Source organism: Lissotriton vulgaris, unplaced genomic scaffold (assembly GCF_964263255.1).
Source record: "Lissotriton vulgaris unplaced genomic scaffold, aLisVul1.2 SCAFFOLD_2407, whole genome shotgun sequence".
In the NCBI taxonomy this organism is placed as follows: domain Eukaryota; kingdom Metazoa; phylum Chordata; class Amphibia; order Caudata; family Salamandridae; genus Lissotriton; species Lissotriton vulgaris.
The window spans coordinates 351,639-377,553 of NW_028245873.1; the positions used below are offsets into that span (position 1 = coordinate 351,639).

At 43.6% G+C, this 25,915-nt stretch overlaps 1 protein-coding gene across 1 annotated transcript in view; it reads right to left on the bottom strand.

Annotated features, from left to right (window-relative positions):
* Positions 1–25,499, bottom strand: part of LOC147666260 (galanin receptor 2b-like) — a 283,090-nt gene extending 257,591 nt beyond the window's left edge. The window contains exons 1-2 of the mRNA XM_086949185.1: positions 25,305–25,499; positions 7,866–8,048 (exon numbers count right to left, since the gene is read on the bottom strand). The gene's annotated coding sequence lies outside the window, so the exon portion shown is untranslated. The remainder of the gene's footprint in view (positions 1–7,865; positions 8,049–25,304) is intronic.
* Between the last annotated feature and the right edge of the window lie 416 nt (positions 25,500–25,915).

Below are 25,915 nucleotides of genomic sequence, written 5' to 3' on the forward strand. Positions count from 1 at the left end.
GTTAGAGTTTCGTTAAAGAAAACACCAAGAGATGTATAAGGGAATACTTTTTTGGCACTTCATCCAGCTAATTTTCCAACTGAAACTGGATTTCTTGTTCCTTAAGGTTCCTTAAGTTCATCACATGAGTGTTTCAAACATTGATAGTCAGATTATTAGCATTATAGTAACTAGTCAAAACATCCTACGGCACTGGCTTCCCACGGTTGTACAACCAAGTACCACCAATTCATTGAACTAAAATAATGTACCCAAGTATAGGTGCCTTATCAGAGGAAAGACCTTGTTAAGTTCCTGCATTTTACGTTGCAGAGTGTGGATTCCTCAGCCGTTAAATGATACCAGTCCTTAATAATCTTTTAAGATATATCCGTCAGGGCACCTCACATACTCACATATCCTCGAACAGTGCATCACAAGAGTGATGCGAACACTAGCAAAGGGTTTTACGCAGTAGCGGCCGGCATTTCTCGCGTGTGGCGGCGGTGTTGCTTGTTGTAAGAGGGGGTGTCGCAGGGGATTCGCGGGGGGTTTGATTGCGCAATATATATAAAAAAATTACCCTGCCGCCGGTCCTGCCTCCCCACACCTGCTCTTCTCATCTTCGAACAGGAAGTACAGCCAGGCTCCCCTGACCAATCACAACGCTGCAATGCAGCGCTGTGATTGGTCTGAGCGCCGTGACACAGCGCTCAGCTAGGGGCTGGAGGGTTGGGCATGTTCTCCATGCAGGCTGTAATGCAGCCTGCATGGAGCACACGAAAAGTGCACAGAGGGCCGACCAAACAGTCACTGCGCACTTAGGAGTCGGCAAACCCCTCCTCCTCTGCCCTGCTCCGAGAGCAGAGCAGCCCCTCCACCCGCCTGCCTGCAAAGCAGCCCGAAGGATAAAATTATAATAATGCAATGTTATTATCATTTTATGTTTCGTGCTTTGCACTGCTCAAAAGCAGTGACGCAACGCTCCTCCGCCATAGCAGAGGAGCTGCCACTGGTTTTTGCGTCATCTGAAGGGACCTGTACGCTGAATACACAGCTAATGTATCACTGGGTGGGAAATGCAGGCTCTGGATGCTTGTAGTGATTGTATTTAATCATCAAAGGTGATTGTGTACATTGCTGCAAAGCATACAGTCTGCAAGCTGCACACACCTTTGTTTACATACTTTTGAAAATAGTAATACTGTTCTTAGCTGACATGTAATTTGCGACTTGAAGCTTTATCAAAGCGGACTTGCATGCTATGTCCTTTAGTGAGAATAATGCACATACCCACAGACACACACAAATGCGCACACATAACACCCACGCTTCCATCACAAACGTTATGGCTATCCTATCCACCGTATTGCAACAGCATTTTATCTTACAACAATTGTAATTCAGTGGAAGGAATGTCCGTCACGTTTGTGATAGAGTATCCCATCTGGCACTCTATAAATCAGGAACATAAGAACACACACACAATCATCTCCTCCTTACACACATTCATGTGCATTAGAAACATACACACAATATACTATGTACATGTTAATACAAACATACGCACTGCGACTATTCTACATATAACAGAATGGACATGAAGGCGCTTTTCCCACCAGCAGACTCTGGCACACTGCAAACTTCCCAACCACACTGGAGGGGTTCCTCTTTGGTCAACGAGAACTCCTTGCACCCTTAGCAGGGCTGACTTCCCAGTATTTATCCCCGGAGTTCACCAATCAGCTCTAGTGCTAGCTTTGAATTCTGTTGGCTCCTCCAATAGGTCTGTGCATGACCACGTCATGATTGCCTCGTGCCTGGGCACCTGGACGCCTCTCTGGGGTGATTTTCAGCAGTCTCAGTGCTACTGTTTACTAAACCCTCCTCCCTCTTGAAGACAGACACACACATTATTAGAAACTGGCAGAAGAACCCTTTAAACAGGGAAGGCAGATAGTCACATTCCCCTAAAGCAGTCAGTAATAAAGGCATTTTTATTTACTAGAACCAGCGCTGCTACCACAGACAGTCATCATACATGCCAACATTTTAGAGCAAATAACAAGAAAAATGCCCCCTCTCTCTATAGTTTTAGATGAAGACCAAATAAACAACTTAATTAAATCTGGTCTGGTATATTTATTTTTACCTTTTACTTTTTTCTTTGTACAAAAGGACTTTCAAAAAAATGGCAGAGAAAGGATACACAATACAAACGACAATTAACGTTATTCAACAATCTTAGACACGGCAATGCTTTACAGACAATATTTCAACATTACATCCAACAAAAATCCACATCACAATAAAACAGTATCTGTAATACATAAATTAATTTAACAATCAAACTTATTGACACAAGAAAAAAGCCAATTAATTACAAGAGCAACACACGCATATATCAATTTTGTTTTAGATACAACTGGATGTTCTGATTCGCTCTTGCAGGAGATGCCGACGCGTTTCAAGCTTGGACCATTAGTGTCCAAACTATCATCAGGGCTCAGTTATATGTCTAGTGGGATGTAGAAAAACAGAGTTTTAATACACCAATTGTCTGTAAAGCATTGCCGTGTCTAAGATTGTTGAATAACGTTAATTGTCGTTTGTATTGTGTATCCTTTCTCTGCCATTTTTTTGAAAGTCCTTTTGTACAAAGAAAAAAGTAAAAGGTAAAAATAAATATACCAGACCAGATTTAATTAAGTTGTTTATTTGGTCTTCATCTAAAACTATAGAGAGAGGGGGCATTTTTCTTGTTATTAGATTTACATAGGGTCCAGCCCTCCCTCTACCCCGGTAAGGACCTATCTCCGTTTGTGTGCAACATTTTAGAGCAGGCAAGTGGGAGATAAAAAATAATAATAATAATCGGAAGATGATTTCACTATGGATTTAGACTGAAGCAGAGGCAATCTGTCTGAAACTGTCTATTGGCATGTATGGTGACAGACAATCAGCATTCTATTTTGGCAGTTTAATAACATAGCGCAAACAAAAACAGATTTCTACACTTTTTTTGTATGCGCTGTGCAAAACTGCCAAAAATTAAATGTCGAGGTCTGTCGCACCCTCTAGTCTTCCCCTCCACGAATTAAGGGCAAATCGTTCTGACTCAGGATGTATATTTCCGAGCCCAAGCTGCCTTGTTTCCAGCTGATCATGATTTGGCAATCAGAATCGGGTGTCTGTATATGCAGGAATCGGGAGGGAGGAGACTAGCCTTGAAATCGGCAGTCTCCTGTCTGAAACAGGGGGGTTGGCAACAGGGTCAGCTTTAGCCCTAATGGCGACCAGTGTGACAATGTTTGTTGGCACCCCCAATTACCACCTCCGCCACGGATGTCCGCACTGCCACCCTTTAACAGTGCCGCTCAAGTCTCCATAACCACTCTCTTTCAGATGCATTTAATTAGTTATATAGTGCCACTCATACCAGTGTAGGGTGTCAGAGCACTTTGCATCACAAACACACATTACACAGAGACAAACAATCATACATGTGTACATCACTGTATAGGAAATATTACATAAGCCAGAGTAGTACAAGGTGTATTAGTCATAGGCCATCCATACTGGTAGGCAGTACAGTTTAAGAGTACTTGATCTGGAGAAGCACAAACTAAGAAGTGACAACGGAACACCATAGTTGGGGGGTCTCAATTAATAAGAAGAATACATTTCTACTCAAATGAATCGTTTTCGCAACATTAATCTATGCTTTAATCTATACTTTGCAGTGTGAATGCAGCTCTTTGATGACAGTTAATTATTCACTGTTCTATATTAGGATTTTAACTTATAAACTGCAAGTAATAAAAGGATGTCTCTTAGAAAAGCAGTAACCCACTGACCTATTTACATCATATGCACTTTGTGATCTGCATGGTACACGTTCTTTGCAGCAGGCATATGAATAATCTGTGCTATTTTATGACCAGTCAAAACCTCAACTGGACAAAACTCCAATTTCTCTCCAGGAATAACATTCATATCTTGACATTTTTATTGTTGTCTGAAAATTGCTGGAGGCAAAGAACTCGGCAGCAGGTGCTTTTAAAACCAAAATAAACTTGCAAACACTGTGCACCCTAAAGTCAGCACCCATTGCGGTGGCACCGGTCGCATCGCCCTAGTTGGCAGGTATGAGCCATTCCCATGAGGTTCAATCGCTGAACCCTTCTCTCGGGTCTCAAGGATGTAAATGGAGCGCTCTCAGTGAACACACAGTTGTCATATTCAGGGGGAAAAGAAAACAGGGGAGCCTGCTCAACAGAGCCATACCTACCCTACGTCATCACTGAATTGGAAAAAGAACTTTCTAAGCCACTGCTATTTTAGATCACTGCATCCTAATAGGGAAAAAAAGTCATCCCCTGAAATTTCTTTCGTTCCATCACGCAGCAGGAAAACCTGGATGTTCTTAGGGATTTTTATCCTAATTTTGTCACTGCATGAGATAAAAAAAACATTTAGGCAATTCTATCTTTTAGTCTTACTGCATCACTGCAAGGGATAAAGCATATTCGAAGGCACCACTCTCCTTTAACACTGCAGGGAATAAAAACATCTCCAGACATCTATACCAATGCAAGGGATAAAGAAGTCCCCCAGGCATGTATATTCTCACTGCATCGGTGCCCAGAATAAAGGCGTCACAGACATGTCTCCCCTTCGACGTCACAGTATCACACGGGGGAAGTACCTGATGTCACTGCATCGCGCAGTGGAATGCAGGCTATCCCCAGATATTAGACCCGCACTGAATACAAGACAGCTTCAGATATTGCTATCATATCTCTCAATAAATCAATACACAGAAATGAGATTGTCCCAGGCGCTGCCATGGACACTAGAGGGACTAAAGAACACTCCACAGCATTTGTAGCCTTCCGAGTGCCCGAATCAAAGAACACCCCAGGCATGTCGAACCTTTTGTTCGATGGCCCTGCACAGAGGCCGCGTGTCTACACTTCTGTCTCACTGAGTCACCTCACAGGATAAATAACCCAGACAATGTTATCCTAGCTCAGTGACACTGTGCAGCAGAAAGGGCATTTCCCTGCATTGCTATTATCTCAATGTATCAATTCGAGGAATAAAGTACATCCCCAGGCACTGCTATCCTTCTGCCTCACACTTATGAAATGAAACAGACACGTATGAACCTCATAGAAGTTTATAACATGTATAATGCAAAAATATCCAGCAGGCATAACACATATTCTAAGGGCAAATTGCCATTGTAAAGGGCCAGATCTTCTCCGCCTGGTCAGTTGGAGCATGTAATGCTAGAATCCATACATTCTGGCACTATATGTGTACACTTTTGTCTCAACTCAAAGAGTGAAGAAAAATACATTTGATACAACTGAAACTATACGTAGACACTAATGAGGGGATGCCGGGCTCTTCAGGTCAGAAGACTGTGAGAAGTCAAAACTCACAGGAGGGTCAGAAAGGAGCGTTTAAATACTAGACGTACACATCTTCTGTCTATCACACACATAAACCAAGGATGCATGCTTTCTGTTGGAATGATCATAAACCTCATTGGTTGGCTTGCAAATCTATCAGGGTCATGGTTAGCAACAGATTCCTCTCTTAAGGACGGAAATCCTCAGCCACCCTTGGGTGGCATGCTTCATCAAAGGGTTCCTCCTCACACCACTTGCAAGGGCTTATGGTTTTGGCTACAATCTACACTGAGGGAGAAGGAGCTATTTGAAGGATGGTTCAGCCAGGTCCCTAAGAGAGCTAGAGGTGTGGGTATGTACTGCAAAGTACAAATATGGAAGGAACATGAACTAAAACAAACAATTGGTGGATTGGTTGCTGACAATCCGAATCCCCAAGGGATAGGATTAAAACGAAGAGACAACTAACACCTTCAACCCAGTTGTTATGCAGTCATCGACATGTTTCGGCCTCATTGAAACCCTAAAAAAGGTGTACGGCATTCATCAGGACCATGCGTATAGTCACTCTGACATTAGTGGAGAAATGCAAAGTTTAATTTGTGGTAAAAGTAAAATTAGTACAACCAGTGTTCCACAGAACTGTGGCCACCGAAGCTGTTTAACCGGGCAGATAAAGCATTGCACAGCGTATCGTAAATATACGCCCCTGCCTCTATGACTCGAGTTGGAAAACACACTTGACTTTTTGGAGGTGAAGACAACAGTGGACATTGCCACAGTCTTGAAGAACACTGGATCTACTCATTTTACTATTATCATATATCAAACATTGCTTTTTTCCACTAATGGCTAAGTGACTATACACATGGTCCGGATGAATGTCGTATGACTTTTTGCCGACATCAATTAATCCAGTTATCAATCCACCGTGAGCTAGTTTTTAATTGCTTCTTCCATATTTGCCCCCTGCACTACCCACCCATACCATTAGCTCACAAAGAGACTCCGCTAAACACTCCTTTCAAAGAGTTCCTTCCCCCTCAGTTGAAGTTGTAGCCCACACCACAAGCCCTCATGAGATGTGTCAGGAGGAACCCCATGATGAAGCATGCCACTCAAGGGGCGAGGGTTTTCATCCTTAACAGAGGAATCTGTTGCTAACAACAGACAAAGAGAGATTTACAATCCAACCAACGAGGCTGATGATCATCCTCACACCCCACATGAATGCTCGGTTATGTGAAGAATCACGCCATCTCCACCGACATGGTCAGTTCCATGATACACAGTACAACCAACCACGCAAGGTTAGGAAGCAGAAATCTTGGTGCAACTACACACCCTGAGCTGTCCCTCAAAGCTCCTTCAGAGTCCATGTACAATTCCTGTAGGTCCAGTACTGTTTCTTGTTTTCAGAGGCTTGATCCAGCAACAAATCTTTAGAGGAGAGTATGGGGAACAAATTGGTTTGAACAACATTTTTAGCAGCGCCACTGGTTTTAGACAAAGTAGCTTTTCAAGCCGCAGAGTCAGCGAGGGCATGTCCATGAGACACTTCACCATAAGAATTCAGGTACGCTGCACATTTAACAACCCCACTTTTCTACAGTAATAGTAAAGCGTTCAATAAATGTTGTACATGCAGGCATTCTTTATTGGGGTACCTGCTGAATTTTAGAAACCCCCCTGCATTGAGAGAAGGCCAAAGTCATGCAAGTCTCTGAATGAATACTTCACATTAGGCAAGCGGTGACTGTAGACCGTTTAACATACAGGACATACAGCGTAACCGGGAACCAGCTGACCATAACCATTTATAAGCATAATCCACCAACAAAATACTCTACTTCACAGTTTGGCATTGGACAACATGTTGCGTTATTACATGCTCGGTTAAATAAGAATCATGAGGTTCTCACTCCTTGCTGGTGGGCATCAGGGACGCTGGGTGAAGGTAGGGCAATAGATTACGGTGATACGGGAAGCAGATGATAACAGAATTTCGTATTGAGACAATCTGGTTGTGTAAACGAGGCGAGTATTGGTGGCGGGGAGAAGAGCAGCAACAGCTGAGTAGGGAACAGCAACATTCAAGGTGGAACTCTATACCATTTTTTCACATGCTTGAACACGATGGGTAGGAGCAGCTACAGAAAGGAGGCACTGAGAATGGTTTGTTGTTGTCTTTTTCTGATCCCCATGATCCTGTACCAGTACCTCAACAACCAGTCCATCACATTCAAGACAATACAGAGTAAACAGTTTTGCATAATATGGAGCCCAAGAGCAGGGAGAGAGGCAATAGCTTGCTTTATTTACGGGAAGGCATGCCTGGCCTCTCTAGACCACAACAAAGGTTTGGGGACATCCTTTTTTGACATAATTCTGTAGGGGCTCTGCCATAGTGTTATACACAAGGATCTACTGCCTGTGGTACCCATTCATACCCAAGAAAGTTCTTACCTGGGAAACGGCCACCGAGAGGGCAACTTGCAGATGGCTTCAATCTGTGGCATTTTCAAGCAGACATTTTATCGCCCAGATAATGCACCAGGGGAAGGAAAAATTGCAGTTTCTCCTTAGAAGCATTATGCCCCTACAATGAAAATTCAGCAAGAGGGTAGACTGAGTCATCCTTGCAGTGTTCTAGAGTAAAAGAGGCAAACAAGAGATTTAGAACATACCTAAGTATGCCCCTGGGAAAGACCAAAGCGTACACATTTTTTCTTTAAGGATTGGGATAAGATAGAAGTAGACTCTGTAAAGACTTGCGGGAGCCTCCATCATTTAAGCTGCGACCAGGGCCGGACTGGCAACAGAAACCAGATCTGGCTATTCAGCTGTAAGGGGCAACTGCTTTATTGGGTACATTGGGGAGATGTACCCCACATCATTGGCCCCTTTGGACCATAACATGGAAGGTGCATGTGAAAGCATTTTTTCTAATTCTATAGACATTTCATGGTTAAGGGTAACAGGCTGACAATCTGTTCACATAGCAGTACAAGGCCTTCATTAGTCCTGTTTTGAGGCACATTGTATTCGACTCCATTGGGTGTACATAAAACAGTGCAATTAAGTTTGCATAGGATATCTCAGTCTACTAGATAAGCAGATGAGGTGGCACTTAATAGGACAGCATGCTTATCTGCGATGGAACCAAGGCTGATGGAAGCATGGTCAGAAACGCGGTGTGGAAGACACCAATTTGAAATACTAACTGCATCCATGGACAAGCCCGAGAGAGGTATGAATGGAATTCAGACATTTTCAGGGCAGAGCAGCTTGGTCCAGGATCAATAAGGCAAGTAGTGGATTTACCATTCAAGTTCAAGTTCAAGTTTATTATGATATCGGAACTCTTACGAGATCCACATAAAAGACATAGAAATACATACGATAAAATCTTAGAAAAAATCCCGACAAATGCATAAAAAAAGAATACACGACAATTAGGACGTCTGAATTACCAGTTAATACAAATCCAGGAAACATTTGAAAAATTTGTACAGTTTGAAACAAAACATTTCATTAGGGGGATTAATCATAGCTGCACTAAAAGAAGGAGCGGACAAAATGTTCAATTGAAGGCAGATGGGTCTTAGCCATCTTCGCCTATAAGACATCAGAGCTGGACAAACAAAAATGACATGAAACAAATCTTGATCATACATATGACAGAAATCACAGACAGCTGAAGAGCCATACCATCTGGATAAGAGCAATTTCAAAGGGAGTAAATCCTGTCTTACTAAAAACAGTAGGCGTCTGACGCCGTGAGGAATGTTCCATTGAACGTACGGTTGAGCTTTCCTCATCAGACAGGAATCGATAACTGGAGTAATACCCTTTTTCAAAATCCGAAGTTCTCTATCCAGTCTAAACCCTAGTTCCCATGAGGAGAACTTCAAGAGTGTTATTTTTTTGTAAAATTTTTATTTATTCAAGGTTTGAAGCAGAAAGAAAAGAAGGAGCGAAGAAGGTGAGAAAAAGAAAGAGGATGAGAATAAAGGAACTGGCGACATTCCGCCACAAATCCCCACACACGGGGCGCTGGAGAATATTGCTGTAGATAAATCAAAAGTAAATAAAGGGAGACAACAAATATCTTCGTCAGACGCCGTGAAATTGTCATTGTTCGCCAATCACCATCGATTGGAGGGAGCACCAACAGCATCGTAGATGGTCCAAAGTTCACAAAAGTAGGAGGTGTCCCAACTAGGGTCATGATACATAGAAATGGCTTGCAAACCGTCTCCACATGCAATTATTGTTGCAACCAAAACTGAGTCAACAACCCCAACCCAACATCCCACCCACCCCCCTTTCCCCCCCCACCCTGTTCCTGGTGGTGGCGACCATGATGCACTCAATCAACATCAGAAAAACAGGCGGTTACATCTGAAAGAGATGTAATGCACGAAGAGCCGAGGGGCAAACCGCAGACGGCAGGCCTCGAGACAGAAATCTAACCAAGGGTCCCCAGTTGAACATGAAGTTTTTGAAGTTCCCCAAGAATATATCTGACAGTCTCTCCATACTCAGTAGGCACCACAATCGTGCGTGCCATTCAAGAGTGTTTTTAACTGATATGGTGACAAAGAAAATAAAACATCCTTATCCAGTTGTAATTGACCCACAGCATATCTACATTTTTTTACGATTAATGAATAGTCATTAAAATTTCCCAACAACTCAGTTTTTATAAGATGTCTTAAAGTACCTGGCTCGCTGCTTACTAGGCTGACGACCCAGCGCACGATCCCTGCCAGACCTTGGACCCAGCTACTACGTAAGCCAAATTCCTGTCTAAAAACAGCAGTTGAACTAGCTGTGTTGACGGATACCAGGCTACGTAAAATTTTTCCTTCCGAGGAATTTAAGAAGCTCCAATTTTTTATATCAATTAGCTCTATTCCATAGAGTAGGGAGGCAGGAACTTTTGCTCGAAATACATCTAAGAATATCGAAAAATGCCTTCTACCTGTAGCCTTATATAAGGATACCAAACTCTTTCCCTGAACAATAGCTTTCCGGGAATTATTGGCTATATGAGCTTTTTCACTTAAATTATTCATAACAATTTTACCAAGGAAGGGATAAGATTTCACTGTTTCCAATTTTTGGCCCCCTACTACCCAAGGAATATTTAGGTTTCTTCCTACCCGACATGCACATCACTTTGCTTTTTGCAATATTTATCAACAAAAAATGGTTTCCTGCATATTCATATAAAGCCTGCAGGCGATTATTCAGACCCTTAGGAGTTAGGTCAAGAATCAAAATGTCATCCGCATACATGAGGCATACGATTGGAGAGCCCCCAGGATCGGGGCAATACCTGAACATGCAGAGAGAGCCAGAGGTAAATCAACTGTATAAAGAGAGAATAGCAGAGGAGCCAATAAGCAACCCTGCTTTAACCCATTGGATGTGGGAATTATTCTGGATAAACCTCTTTACCCGCCTAGCAACACTCTGCACCAGGTGTCCGAATAGAGGGCGCAAACTAATTTAATGAGAAAGGATGGCATCCCTAAATCGAATAACTTTCTCCACAGCAATGTTCTGTCCACTTTATCGAAAGCTGTGGAGAAATCGATGAAGGCGCCATAAACATGCCCTCCACGGACTTTCACATATTTTTCCGTTATAACCTGGAGTGCAGTCAAGTTATCTAACGTGCCGTGCTTTTGCCTAAAACCCGTTTGTTCAAAAGGCAAAATTTTGGCCTTAGTTACCCAATCGTTAATTAAAGTAAGAATACATTTTGCAAAGACCTTGCCAATGGCATCAAGCAAAGCAATTTGACGGTAATTTTGTGGTAGGTCTCTTGCCCCTTTTTTATATAAAGGGACTAGAATACTCCCTTTCCAGGATGGGGGGACAATTCCGCTAGCAAAGCAAGATTTAAACACAGGATAAAGAATTTTGCTCCATAATTCGCTCTGTTGTTTTAGCACAGAAATGGGAACCTCGTCAGGACCCATCGCACCAGAAGAGCGCATGCCCTTAATGGCTAATTCAATTTCCTTTTCGGACGGGGAATCATATACGCAAGAGTCCTCATAAGGTACATCATTTTCCCGTTGCAGACTATTATTACTGTACAGATTCTCAATGTAATGAACCCAGATCTGCTCATCAATGGCAATTGGCGTAGGACTAGATCTAGTGCCGCAACCTTTGCCAATTAATGACCAGAATGTCCTAGCTTGGCCCTTATATGAGGCTTCCCGGAGTTGGATCCATACGGAATCCTCCTTATCTCTTTTTAAACTGGCCTTCAGCCTTGCTCTCCTTCTTTTTAGTAATGCTAATTTATGATGGGCTTCCTGACTAAATGATAAGTATTGACCCCTTATCAATTTCTTTATTTCAATATTTAGTTGCCGTAGCAATTGGGGGAATACTAAGGGTTTTTTAAAGGAGGGGCCATTCTTAGCTATTGAGGTTACTAGTTCTAAAAACTCAGGAAAGCCTAATAATTCCCTCCCATCCCACCGAAACAAATTCTCGAGAGTAGAAATTAAGAGTCAGCAAACACACAAAAGAACGGTGATTCCAGTAACATTTCCCCGAACAGGCACCAAAATTCACCACATCCGTGTCGATGTACCAAGAATCCGCCAGAGAAGGCCTGAGAGAAACTGTAAGCATCAGCACATTATGGTCGCTAAGTTTGGTATCTACAACCGAAAGATCTTTCATATGGGAAAAGAAAGAACAATCTGCGATTACATAATCAATAATAGAATCTCCGTTTTTTGAATTATGTGTGAAAGCTGCAGGGATGTCAGAAGGGAATCTGCCATTTATTATTAGACAATCCACCTTAGAGAGACCTTCCAAGACTAATTTACCTCTTTTATTAGATTTAATATTCGCTGGAAACAATGCCTGAGGTATATTAAGAGATTCTTCCCCAAGTAACAATATATAAGGGGGGGGGGGGGGGGGGAAGTGTCCATAATTTTAGTTATAAAGGAGAAGAGCAATTTTAAACCATCATTAAAACAAAAATTTGGGGGAATGTAAGTATTTATTAAAACAAGCAATTTATTTGGACAATCAAACACGTTTTTTAAAATTATTGCCTGAAACAGTTTATCAGGATCAAGATAGTGGGAATAATTCCAATTAATTCCATCGGACAGTAAGCATGCTATTCCACCCTTCGCATGACCTCTCCTAGAGGGGATTGCACTACCTTCTAAGACAAAGTACTCTTTTTCCAGCATTAGTTTACCTTCCACCCACGTTTCTTGAAGACAAATTATGTCGGCTTCTAAAGAACGTAATAAACATAGTTTTTCCTGGTAATCTTTGAAACCCGCAGTATTCCATGAGATTATCTTCAAATCCCTGTTAAAAATGTAGATGCGGTTTAAGACAAGAAGTGGATTTACTAGAGAGAATACCCGGTAACCAACTCCATTTTGAATTGTCATCCATCAAAGCTTGTTTAGGAAGAGGAGGATTTTTATAAAGAACTTGCCTTTCATTTTTTGAAACACATATTTTTAAGTCCTCAGATCTAACTGAGGACCAATCTGTAGGATTCAAATTAATATCAGAGATTGTTGGCAAATTAGTGGATAATCTTTCACTCCGTTTCTCTACGAAATATGGAGTAACATCAATCCCTCTAATTTGTAATTCCTCTGCCCACTGTAAGATGTGATTCAAAGCCGGGGGTTCTATTTCTTTTCTTTTAGCGTGATAAAAGCGGCAATTTTCAGGTGACAAAAGCGGCAGTTTTAAAAAGTGTAAATATTTTAATAGTCCCGTTTTTAACATTTGCACTTATTTCCGCGTTCTCGGGTGCAAGACTATATTGCACCGAGACACTCTTTTTTCACCTTGCTCCTCCCGGTGTGGCCGACTAGGGGCTACAACGCGGGGATAGGCGCCATCTTGAAGGGAGGAAGGGTTGGCGGTCCAGTGGCAGGACGCCTCCCACCCTCCTCTACAGAGTATAAATGTCAAGGCCATTTCGTCCGCGCAGCGGGCGGGCGCAGCGGGCGCGCCGGCGGCGCGCCAAAGGCGCGCCAAAGGCAAGCCCGTCTCCGCGCCGGACACAGGCCTAGGGCCCCCCCCCCCTGGTTCTAATGCACCTCTACGCCTCCAATACTCGCACTCTATGTTAACTGACCTCCGTGCCCAAACTACGGAAGGATGTATCAGGAATAATCCTGATAATATATCATCTTTATCCACACTAAACTGCAAGCACTGTCAGACCTCCATCCCCCTGCTAAATAAAGCGGTCGGTTGGGACAACGCTAAACAGATAACGCAAAAGTTCACCATAGCCCTTATCAACGTACGCTCATTGGTGAAACATAGGCAAGAAATAGCGGATTTACTTATTGACAGGAACATTGACATAATGTTCCTGACAGAGACCTGGTTGGACAAGGCATCAGAGCCAGACCTTGTGATAGCCGTCCCAACAGGTTTCAAATCGTATAGGCTAGATAGAACTGGTAAGAGAGGAGGTGGGATCGCTATAATTGCTCGTGATACACTAAAAATCCGTACCACAGCAATTCCCTCCACCACTTGCGAGGCTTTCCAATTTGATATATACCTATCTCCCTCCCACAACTTCAAAGGTATACTACTATACAGGCGACCAGAAAACCGCCTGGGATTTCTTGAAGAAATCGCCACCTCTCTGGAAACTTTTGCTACTGACAAATCCATAACCCTGCTAGGAGATTTTAATTTCCATCTAGACTGTAGTGAAGATAAGGACACTATTGCCTTGCAGTCTCAAATGGAGGTTTTCGGTCTAACCCAACTGGTGAAGGGACCTACTCATAACGCAGGACACACACTAGATGGAATATTCACCAATCATGAGAATCTGCTGGTGTCTGATGTCCTGCCAATGACCTGGACCGACCATCACCTGGTTTTAGCCACGATACAAACTAACAAAACAGCTACCGGAACAATACCAGTACCAAAACAAGAAACATTCAAAGTATGGAGAGACATCAACATTCCCAGCTTTAAAGACGCGTTGGACAATTCAAAGCCCACGCTGTCTAATAACCCAGAAATCGCCACCAAACAATATCAAGCATGGCTGGACCAGGCCGTCAATGAATTAGTCCCTAAAAAAAGGATGTCTAGAAATAGAAGGTCCCCCTCAGCCCCATGGTATACAATGGAGCTTAAAAAACTTAAACAACAATGTAGAAATCGAGAGAGACAATGGAGGAAAAACTATGACAACGGAAATAAAAAGATATACAAAGAGCTTCTAGCCCAATATAAGCTCCTGATTATCGAAACTAAGAAAAAATATTATACTGAGCAAATTGAAAGTGCGAAAAATTCAAACCAGAAGCTTTTTGAAATAACTAAACAGCTGGCCGGATGCGTCCCAGATTTGACCCCCCCATGCTCACAAAACTTCTGTGATTCATTGGCCACATTCTTCTTCAATAAAGTGAATGACATTTTCTCAGTATTCAATCTCGGCGATAATCAAAATATTGAAAAAATAAATACCCCTTCCCCAAGCAATAACTTATCCTGCTTTGCTGAAGTCACTGAAGATCAAATCCAGGACTTTGTCAAAACCATTAAATCAGGATCGGCTTTAGACCCCTGTCCTCTGAACACTCTTCGCCTATTTATGGATACGGTGACGCCAGTTATAACCCAAATATGCAATATAATGTTCCGTACAGGCATTTTCCCCACCCAACTAAAAAAGACCTTATTAAAACCTCTCCTGAAAAAGCCCGGCCTCGATAAAACCGACCTGAAAAATTACAGGCCTATAGCCAACCTACCGCTTCTCGCGAAAATAGTGGAGAAGGCCATGAACACCCAACTTACGGAATTCATCGAGCAATACAACTTGCTTGATGAAACACAATTTGGATTCCGTAAGTTTCATGGGACTGAAACCGCACTTATAAAAGCAGCAGACGATATCAGACTAATCAGAGACCAAGGTGGTACAGCACTATTGGTGCTTCTAGACCTATCAGCCGCCTTCGACACGGTTGACCACAAGATTCTTGTCAACCGTGTCGAAAAAATGGGCGTGCAAGGCCAGGCAAAAAATCTACTGGCATCCTTTCTGACGGAGAGATCCCAGGCTGTGACCTTGGGTCAATTTGAATCGGCTGAATTATCTCTGCCATGTGGGGTACCTCAAGGTTCATCCCTTAGTCCGACACTTTTTAATATCTATGTGTCGGACCTCGCAAAGACCATCAAAGCGCACAGGATGAACCTTACCTCCTATGCAGATGATACTCAGCTAATTCTGGGTATCAGAAATGATGGAGAAACAGTAGCGGAGAGTTTCAAAGCAGGTATGCTGGCCATAGGACAGTGGATGGCGGCAAACTGCTTGAAACTTAACTCCGATAAAACTGAGGTGGTCACTTTTGGCCGTCTCAGTCCTAGCTGGTCCCCAGTATGGTGGCTGTCATCTTTTGGAGCCGTGCCTGAACCTGCCACAAAAGTACGGAATCTGGGCGTCATCTTTGATGACAACCTAAATTTTATGGCACATGCCAATCAGACTGCCGCCACGGCATTCTACAAACTACGCCTAGTCAGGAAGATTCTCCCTTTTCTACCTAAAAATGTTGGCAAGACACTTGTCAGCGCCCTTGTTTTGTCAGCACTGGATTATTGTAATGGCTTGTTTGCCAGTGCCCAAGCAAGGGTCATCAAGAAACTGCAGGGAATCCAAAATGCGGCAGCCAGACTACTTTCAAACACCCCTAAATTCAAGCCCGTAGCTGAGACCCTGAGAAGTCTTCACTGGCTCCCAGTGAGGAACAGAATTAAATTTAAGACACTGTGTATTGTCTATAAGTCACTTCACCACCAAGCGCCGCAATTTTTGAAAGACCATCTTGTCCCATATACTCCCTCCCGGACACTGCGTTCAGCAAAACAAAATGACCTGGTTGTGCCACGGACCAGGTTGGTCAATTGGGGAGACAGACGTTTCTTAGTGGTAGGCCCTAAACTATGGAACACAGTCCCGCAATCCATACGATCTAGCCCAAATCTGATATCATTTAGGAAAAAACTGAAAACCTGGTTATTTAATCTTTAAAAATTCCCACTTATCCATGATACCTAATAGGAGAGCATACAACAGTACAGCGCCGAGACGCCTGCGGGCAATTGTTCGCGCTTAACAAATGCTAAAAATAAATAAATAAACACTAATTTAGAATGAAATTTGACCCTTGCTGTTCTCCCTAGAGTGACGTTGGGAAGTACCACATCCAGGTCCAAAGTTTGAATTAGTTTTAAACTTTCAATCTCATGAAAACATGTGAGCAGAACCGATCTATTTAAAATTAGGTCTGTATCAAATAAAGGAGAAAAATCTAAAAAAAGGTATCTACATTTATTTTATCCCTCATTGGCACCAAGGGGATAGGCACCATTGTAGGAGAGTCTTGAAAAGGCCTAGCCAAGGGGTTAAGAGTGGAAGGTGGAGGATTTACAGGGAATAATGAAACACTAGGGTGAGAGTGGTTGGAGGAACTTGTAAGACCAGACCCAATAGTCACTTGATCCACTGTGGGAGAACCAATTATATCCTCCTGTACATCAAAGGACTGCTCAGTCCGGCAGGATTTTTCTAATACGGGCTCCAAATTATTTTCAAACATAAGTTTCCTCTGTCTTTTTTTAGAAAATCTTCGGACAGGTTTCCTCTTTTTTATTCTATTATTTTTTTGCTTTATCGGGACTACCTTTTCAGCATTACCTGGGGAAGCAATAGGGGCCTCTTCCTCTTTTTTTACCTGTAAGGAGAATATAGGGAACAGAGGGGGAGCTTCTAAATTTTGAATGACAGGAGAGACAGGCAAAGCTTCTATCTCTTCGTCATGAGTGACGACACAGTTGGCTCCAGCAGAAGTCACATTGTCAACCGTTGGATCCGCCAATATGACTACTAATTTATTTCTTTTCTGTCCTTCCGGAGTGGGATATGAAGCCGTTTGAACTGGATCTAGTGTTACTATTTCATTCGGAGACCTCTTATTTGGGATCTCCAATAAATTGTCGGGCTCTGGATGGCACCCGAGAAAGGACCCACCATTATTATGTAAGAGCACTCTTAGGATTTGGGTTACCGTATCAAGGACGCAATCCGAACCTCCAACAAATTTTTCCAGTAAACGGAGAATTGATGATAATAATGATTCCAAAGAGGACAGGGAATTAGAGATTAGATTATCATTAGCACTTGGAGCACTCACAGGCATATTATTCAAATTCGGGCCAGAGCAAGAGGTGAAATTTAACTGAGCTAAAGAGAAATCAAATTTATTAGAAGGGGTACTACTAAGAGGACAAGGACTAGAAATTAAAAGGGCTTCAGTGATGTTAGAATTAGCCCTGGCAATGTCCCGAGGGAGTCCCAAAGGCCTTTTTTGAGCTATTAAGTCAATATCGGGTAAAGTAAAATCACCATCCGGAATTACAAGATTAGAAGGCAAATCTGGTGAAATAATAGGATTCTCTATGGGATTAGGTACTACCAAATGAGGAAATTGGGGAGAGATGGCATTGGAAGATTTTAAAGAATTACAGCCCAAAGCCCCATGAGGAAGCTCCAATTTCCTCTGCGAATCAATGGTCACCAAAGGGAAGCCCTCCACTGTTTCGGAGGAGGGGGAACCAAGATGGAACGGGGCAGGAACCACGACCGAGATTGAGTTATCCTTAGCAGTGGCATGAGCTAGCTCAGGCACTTTACCTTCAAACACTTCAGTGGTTAGAGGGGCCTCCATAGCCTTGTCCTTTCCCCTCTCCCATAAGCTAAAAAGTTGACATTGGCCTTTCAATTGCAGGGAGGAAGTAATTTTATTACGTAAGGGGTTCGATTTAGTTTTAGAACCAGATCTCCCCACTAGGACACGACCAGAACGGAGTTTTTTTGCCGTCATATTTATGAAGGGAGAGATACAATACAATTTACAAAAGGCAGAAACACAGTGATAGCCCACAAAAGCACACACAACAAGTAAGACCAAATGGGCTGAAGAAAGCAATTGCAATTAAAACAAAATTCAAAAGGACCGGGCCCAGCCCAGCCTACTTCAGCCTCTGACGGCCGCAGACGGTCCCGCCCTTGTCCCGGGCTTCTCCCGGCGCGCTCCCGCGCTGCGGTGATGACGTCCGATTTTTGTATAGCAGGGAGGTTAGGGGGGCGTGGCCAACAGGGAGAGCGGCACCAGGTGGTTGAGGTGAGGTCAGCAGCAGAGACTCTTGGAATCTGTAGTCCTGCTGCTGACGCGCTCGTAGCCCTGCTTTTCAAATGTCCTCACTGGCTTTCAGCAAGACCTGCTCCCCAACATCCACACAAAGCAAAGCACCGCGAAGCGGGTCCGGCAAGAGGTAGAGCTCTGTAATGAGGAAAGCGCTCGGGAAGAGATAGGCGCTAACAGGCTCCACCAGCGTCGAGAGTCCAATCCCAGCAATACAATCTCAAAGGAAATGAAAATCCAACGAAGGTCAGTGTCCAAAGTTCTTTTAACGTTAGAAGGGGGGGCGTGGCCAACAGGGAGAGCGGCACCAGGTGGTTGAGGTGAGGTCAGCAGCAGAGACTCTTGGAATCTGTAGTCCTGCTGCTGACGCGCTCGCAGCCCTGCTTTTCAAATGTCCTCACTGGGTTTCAGCAAGACCTGCTCCCCAACATCCACACAAAGCAAAGCACCGCGCCGCGGGACCCGTGAAGCGGGTCCGGCAAGAGGTAGCGCTCTGTAATGAGGAAAGCGCTCGGGAAGAGATAGGCGCTAACAGGCTCCACCAGCGTCGAGAGTCCAATCCCAGGAATACAATCTCAAAGGAAATGATAATCCAACGAAGGTCAGTGTCCAAAGTTCTTTTAACGTTAGAAGGGGGGGGGGGGCGTGGCCAACAGGGAGAGCGGCACCAGGTGGTTGAGGTGAGGTCAGCAGCAGAGACTCTTGGAATCTGTAGTCCTGCTGCTGACGCGCTCGCAGCCCTGCTTTTCAAATGTCCTCACTGGGTTTCAGCAAGACCTGCTCCCCAACATCCACACAAAGCAAAGCACCGCGCCGCGGGACCCGCGAAGCGGGTCCGGCAAGAGGTAGCGCTCTGTAATGAGGAAAGCGCTCGGGAAGAGATAGGCGCTAACAGGCTCCACCAGCGTCGAGAGTCCAATCCCAGCAATACAATCTCAAAGGAAATCATCAAACAATCAACATAGGGACATTTCAGGTCTACAGGAATCGTGGTATTCAGAGAACATCCTTCACCTCTTGGGCTGCCTAGTATTCAGGATGACAGTTCTGTATGATCTGATAAATGTGGGTGGGTCAGTAGTGCAAGGCAAATCTGAAGCTGCATTAGGACAATCCATTTTCCAATGCCTCGATGCAGGCAAAACATGACCCTCCCGCACATGGCACACTAAAGGGGATGGTATGAACGCTTGCAATAAATATACCACTGGCAATCACTCTGGGTAGCATTCCAACCCTTCGCTTTTTTGCTCACCATGCTACCTCAGCTAGGACCCAGCCATATGCAAATCAGTCTCATCCTTGCTCCAAAAGAAAAAGTCCAGCCTGAACAACCAGGCCAGGGACTCCCAGAACCAGTGCACAAGCAACCCAGGACTCTGTTTATCCTGATTGGGGCGCATCAGTCAAGTGTAGCTTAGGGTGACCAACCGTCCGTAAATTTCACAGGCCGCCCGTTATTTGGACCCTTGTCTGTGAGCATTTCTTTCACGGACGCCTTTTGTCCTTAATTTTGGGGATGGCAGCAAGCTGTGCTGTTCCCCTGTGACAATCGGAGCCAGTTCACACTTCTCTGAGGCTGCAGCAGCCCATCCCCGACCTCACTCAGTCTTTGTACAGGCCCATTGTCACTCTTATGTGGCTTATTATCACCTAAAGAATGACATTGGGCCAAAGGTGTAGAGAAGCACCCAGGGTCAGAGAAGTGTTTCATGGCCCTTCCTAACTTTGATTTGTGACTCGCAGATCAGCACAGGACAGAATAACAAACAAATAAAGCAAGAATATTCACTGTGAAACAACTGTGTGTGTATGTGGGGGTGGGGGGCGGTGGTGCAGAGGGTGCCGAAGTAGCCAAAAGCAGCACAGAAAGAGAAATTATGATAATGGTAAATCAAAAAGAAGCACAAGGGAAATGAGTGAGAAGGCGAAGGAAGAATAGAATGCAAATAATGAAAGAAAGCTGGAAAGATAGAGAAAGATTTAGATTTAACAATGGAAGGAAGGACAAGAGGATGATCAAATGGAAAAGAGAAACACAAAATGAATGTTAATGTGGAATATGGAAATATGAATAGAAAATGAAATATGAATTTAAAGAATAGAGAGAGAATGAGAGACTAAATGAAAGGATGCACAGACAGAAAGATGGAAAGAAAAATAAATAGAGATTGTAAAGAAGAAAGTAGAGAAGAAAGGTGAATAGAAAGAAGGATATAAGGAAAGAAAGAAAATGAAAAGACGGAATAAAAGACAAACGTCAATGTAGATAAATGCAGTTTTTTACCAAGTTTCTTTCCTGCTGTAAAAAGCATAATTTTGCATTCCTTTTGCAAATTTTCATCAGGGGTACAATTTTCACAGACTTCAAAAGGAAAGACCAGGATAGCTCACTTTGCTCCTTTATTTAGTGCTATAAAAAGCTGGGGGTATTTTATTTTTCTGGTAATTCCCTTGCAATAGGCCCTTGTGTATGTACAGCATGCCGTCCTCTGCATAAGCCTAGGGCACAGCATGATGCTATTGTGGAGGAGCCGTGCTGGAGGACTAAGCTACATTTTAAAATTATCCGACAGGATGAAAGGCAGAGACTTTTGAGTGCTTCGCGCACCTGCAATTTTCGGGCCATAACAAAAATGTGTATTTAACTGTGGTGATTAATGTATCTCGTGGAGAGATTTGAGTTTTCACTAATCCCGGTTTTGACTCCTCATAAAGAAGCATAGAGGCATAATGCACCTTTTGTAAAGCACAAAGTGTAACATGCAGAGCAAAGTATTCAATTGTATAATCATTGTAAAGACAACCCCAACCATTATGTTATGTGTTACATCCTCAGTTTGTCTTTCAGGGTCACTGGAATTATGCGATTGTGCGACTTCAACAGTTTTCGCATGATTATGGATTTGTCCCACGTGCCACATCCATCATTAGCTGAATATATCTGAAGATTCTAATTTAAAAACAGTTTCTACCTCAAATGGTTAAAAAATAACTAAAAGGCAGTGACGTGTAGCAAAGGCCCTTTGTAAAGGTTGACTGGTCACCTTCCTTTGCATATTACTTTATTTGGGTGTTATACGGGTACTAATGAGGTGCAACCCATGACCAGAAACTGTTAAAATGTGCAAAAATTAGAAAATAATATGGTAATAATATGACAACATTTGCAGCATTACACTGCATAAATTCCCTTTTCTTGCCAAATAATTTAGACAACACTGCAGCATAATGTGTCCCTCCCTGCTGCATAATTCCAGTGGCCCTGCATGTAGCACCTACCAGTATGGGCGCATGTGACTCCCACACCTTGTAGCCCTCCCTGTCTGAAAAATAACATTTCCTATATATTGATTTACGTACTTATAGGAGTCATTGTCTCTGAGCAATAAGTGTGTGAGCTAAAGAGCTCAACAGCCTAAATTGGGCTGAGCAGCACTGTAAAATAAATGACATACACATGAGCAAGGGTCTATATAGAGATGAGGGGCACCATGGGAGGTTGACAGTGAGGGAATCTGTGCAAACCGAGGTCTTTGGTGAAGGGGTGTAATGAAGGCTCAAGGCCTCTGCATCCCTCTAGTGCGGGTGGGACAATACTTCAAAGGAACCCCAAACTGTAAACAAAATGTTATATGAAATACCACAAAAAGACCTGCACAGTTACTCAAAGCTGTGCACATACCAAAACGATTGTCTCAACTTAATATAAACTTCTTTTGACATGTACTTATGTAGGTTGTCTATTTGCTTACTTATACAGTATTGTACGACCTCCTCTGATATGTCTGAAAACATATCTTTTGTCCCAAATTTCTATATTGAATTTGGACCCTTTGTCCTGAATTTTTACACTCACTGTCCTGAATTTGCACCTATGCCAGTAGGTCGCCATAGTGTAGTTTGGTTCCAGTGGCACAGAATGCATGGGCAAACGAACGGTGGGTTGGCATGCTAACCCGAGCGACTGCCAGTGGTTAGAACCATTGCAAGTATTTCTGCCACCATCTTTTGTGTGTTTGATGTACTTCCCTAAGTGGCAAAGGAATGCCAGACGTGGGTCTTGTACTCACTGTGTCACTGGAACCAAGAAACACTCGACTGACGAGCTCAAATCAGGACGAAACTGGTCTTGGGTTGCTTGTGTTCTGGTTCAAGGAGGATCTGGCCTGGCAGTTTGGGCTACACTGTCCCTACCGGAGTACGGTCAAGACTGATTTGCATATGGCTGGGTCAACACATAGGTGATATGGTGGGAAAAAAGAACGATGGGTTGGAATGCTACCCTGAGCGATTGCCAGTGGTTAGACATATTACAAGCATTCCTACCTTCACCAAATGTACGTTTGATCACCAATAGCGGACGCTTCTCCTGTGCCCCTCACCACTTGCCCTCCACCTTGCCCCACCCATTTGTTCACTCCTAGTGGGACCATCCCAGACTCTCCCCTTTACATTTTGTGGCATATTCTTTGGTATCAAAACAATACGTTTAGATTCAAGATTCTCTTTCTGTCATTCTTGTCAGATGACTGTGGTTTTCAAAAGTCACTATCTCAGCCAGCTTTTTTAGATAACCATCCAATACAAACATTGATTTTTGACTTCGCACATTTGGTATCAATCCCTTCAGAAAAGCAGCGCCTACTGTTTCCTGAGCCATCTCGGTCGAATCTCTCTCAAACACATCCGTAAGACTTTCTAATCTGCCGGCGATTCTCCTTTTTTTGCTTGCAATTTCAGATTTTAATTAAATTGTTTTTCACCAGGTACACATCTGCGACTGCATTCAACAATGCATCCTTTGCCGTTTTGAGAGACCCACCATTCCTTGGATACTGACGTGGCCGACCTGACTTGTCAACCAACTAATCTATCACTTCACCCCATCAGATGTAGCAACTGATTCAAATCATCCTAGTTCAGTCTATACAGGTCAAACACTTTGCAATTCTTCACAGCCTTGCTTAGGGTTTTCTCTAATGTTGGTTTATTTTCTCTCAGAAGTTGTCCAGACAAAGTGGACGGTGACTCTATCCCAGGGGTGAGGTATTCTCTTAGTGGAAGGATGGTATCAGAGAATGGTGGCGTGGGGTATTCATCGCCTGCATCATTAGAGTAGGGGGAGGCCTCTGCCCCCTGCCCCCTGAATCCTGTTCCTAGCCAGTTAGTCTGCAGTTCTCCTTAAACAAGTATTTGTGGGCTGAACACACTTGGACTAGTCCACTACATAGTAGTGGAGTTTGCATCCTAACTGGCTATTCACGCCCTTCCATCTAGCGCTTTACTGTTAGTAATTTGCATCATCACAATGCTCTATGCACATTACCTCCTAGTGCCCCTGTTGCGGCCCCGCTTCTAGGCGCATCTGCAGATGCACCCCATCCCCATTGGCCAGCATGGGGAACATTTCCAGCAAATCCGCCTTCCTTGGGTCCTCGCTGTGCTTCTCTATCTTGCGGTTTAGAGATCCGCGGCAATACATAGGAAGGAGGCTGAGCAGTTCCAGCTCTAACTCTGACCCCAAAGGCGGCTTACTTGGATTCCTGGGTCTATTTCATACCACAAACTTGGGATTCATGTTTGTGTTTATTGGCCTCCTCAGCCAAAAGTAAAAATGTAGGACATTGTTCAGCCTTTATCCTATTTTTTGGATCCTTTTGATTCTTTTGCAAGTTGCTCAGCCTGTTTAGATCGAAAGTGCCATGTTCAGGTAAGATATCTTCCCATCCTTGTTAATGAGTCCCACCCACTCTTTCGGAAATGTGCAAGTGACTTTAACATACTAGTGGTACATAGAGTGGGTGAAGTCCCTTTCGGTGGGAATTCACTATGTTTGGACTCCTCAGCCCAATCACTGCTCCTTCATTCATGCATGCTTAACAAGAAAAGGCCTGCTACCCTTGTGCCAGCAATTCATCCCATGTAGGTGGGGTGGCAAGGAAACGAAAAGTTGGGTAAGAGGTTCCTCGGTTATTTTTTGTAACTGATCTCATGGAGGGAGTAATGAAAGGCACTGTGCACTCAAACTCAAAGGTCCCCTTGCATTCAGCCAGGATTGGTTGTGCGCACAGAGGGGCTAGCGAAAAGGCAAGTGCAGCTAGACCAGAGGGACTCTTTCTCTGGGGGGGGAGGGGGTGGTCTGTGCTTCGGGTCCTGGTGCTCCTGCCTGGCTTTTCCATTCCCGTACTATTTTCTAGAGCTCACTTTTTCTGTGCCATGGATTGCAAACCCACCATGTTGGCGATTATCCCCTACCCGAACAGCTTTTCCTGTGCACTTTATGACATCACAGACAGTCCGAAACAATACTGTTGTAATTAAAAGAAGTCCATAAGCCAGGTATAAATATCACGTAGGTTTAATTAGGCTTAGTTACAAGTTCAGGTTTAAGCAGTTAAGTTAAGATGAATAGAAATAAACCCCACCAGGAGTGGCCTCCCTGCCACTTAGCCTGCCTGCCATCAACTGCCACTCCACACAAGCCAGGCACACAGGATTCTACTATGACATCAGGCATTCCAAACACCAAAGCTAAGTATAACATATCCCGCTTCCTTAGGGAAAAGACAATTCACAAGTGAAGGAAGAAATGTGGACAAAAATCACTATAAAATGAATGACATACACATGTCAAAGCATGCTTACAATGACCAGCCGAATCTCCTGGTCCAGTGCTGGGCCATGCTCCACCCCAGTTTCTCTGGAAAAATATCTCCCTTCGCTCTGGCGCCTTGAGTCGATGTGCAGAGTCAATTCCAGCCCCTGCCCTCTCTTCTCCCAGCAAATATGTTTCTCTGCACAAAATGTACCAGGTTCTGTGAAAGAAAAGAGCCAATAGGGAAAGCTCATAAAAACAGAAGACGTCTAATGAAAAAACATACAGCAAGCATGAAAAAATACACTACGGGAAAATTGCCATTTCAGGGAACCAGAAGCCTCACCCTCTGGTCAGTTTAAACATGTAATGCGAAAACCTGTAGATTTTTGGCGCCACACTTATACCCTTTTCTCTCAATGCAATGAGTGGAGGAAAGAACACGCAAGACAACTTACACTACAGATAGACATTAGTGAGCAAGTACCGGCTTCTTCTCATGGGAAGAATTCAAGACGATCTTGACAGTAAACTAGGGTACAAAGTCTGAATTCAATAAAACTGCAGTTTTCGCTTTATTGTGCCAACTTCAGAACAAGGCTATGCTTATTAGAACAGTTAGGCTAAATGTGCATTGTACA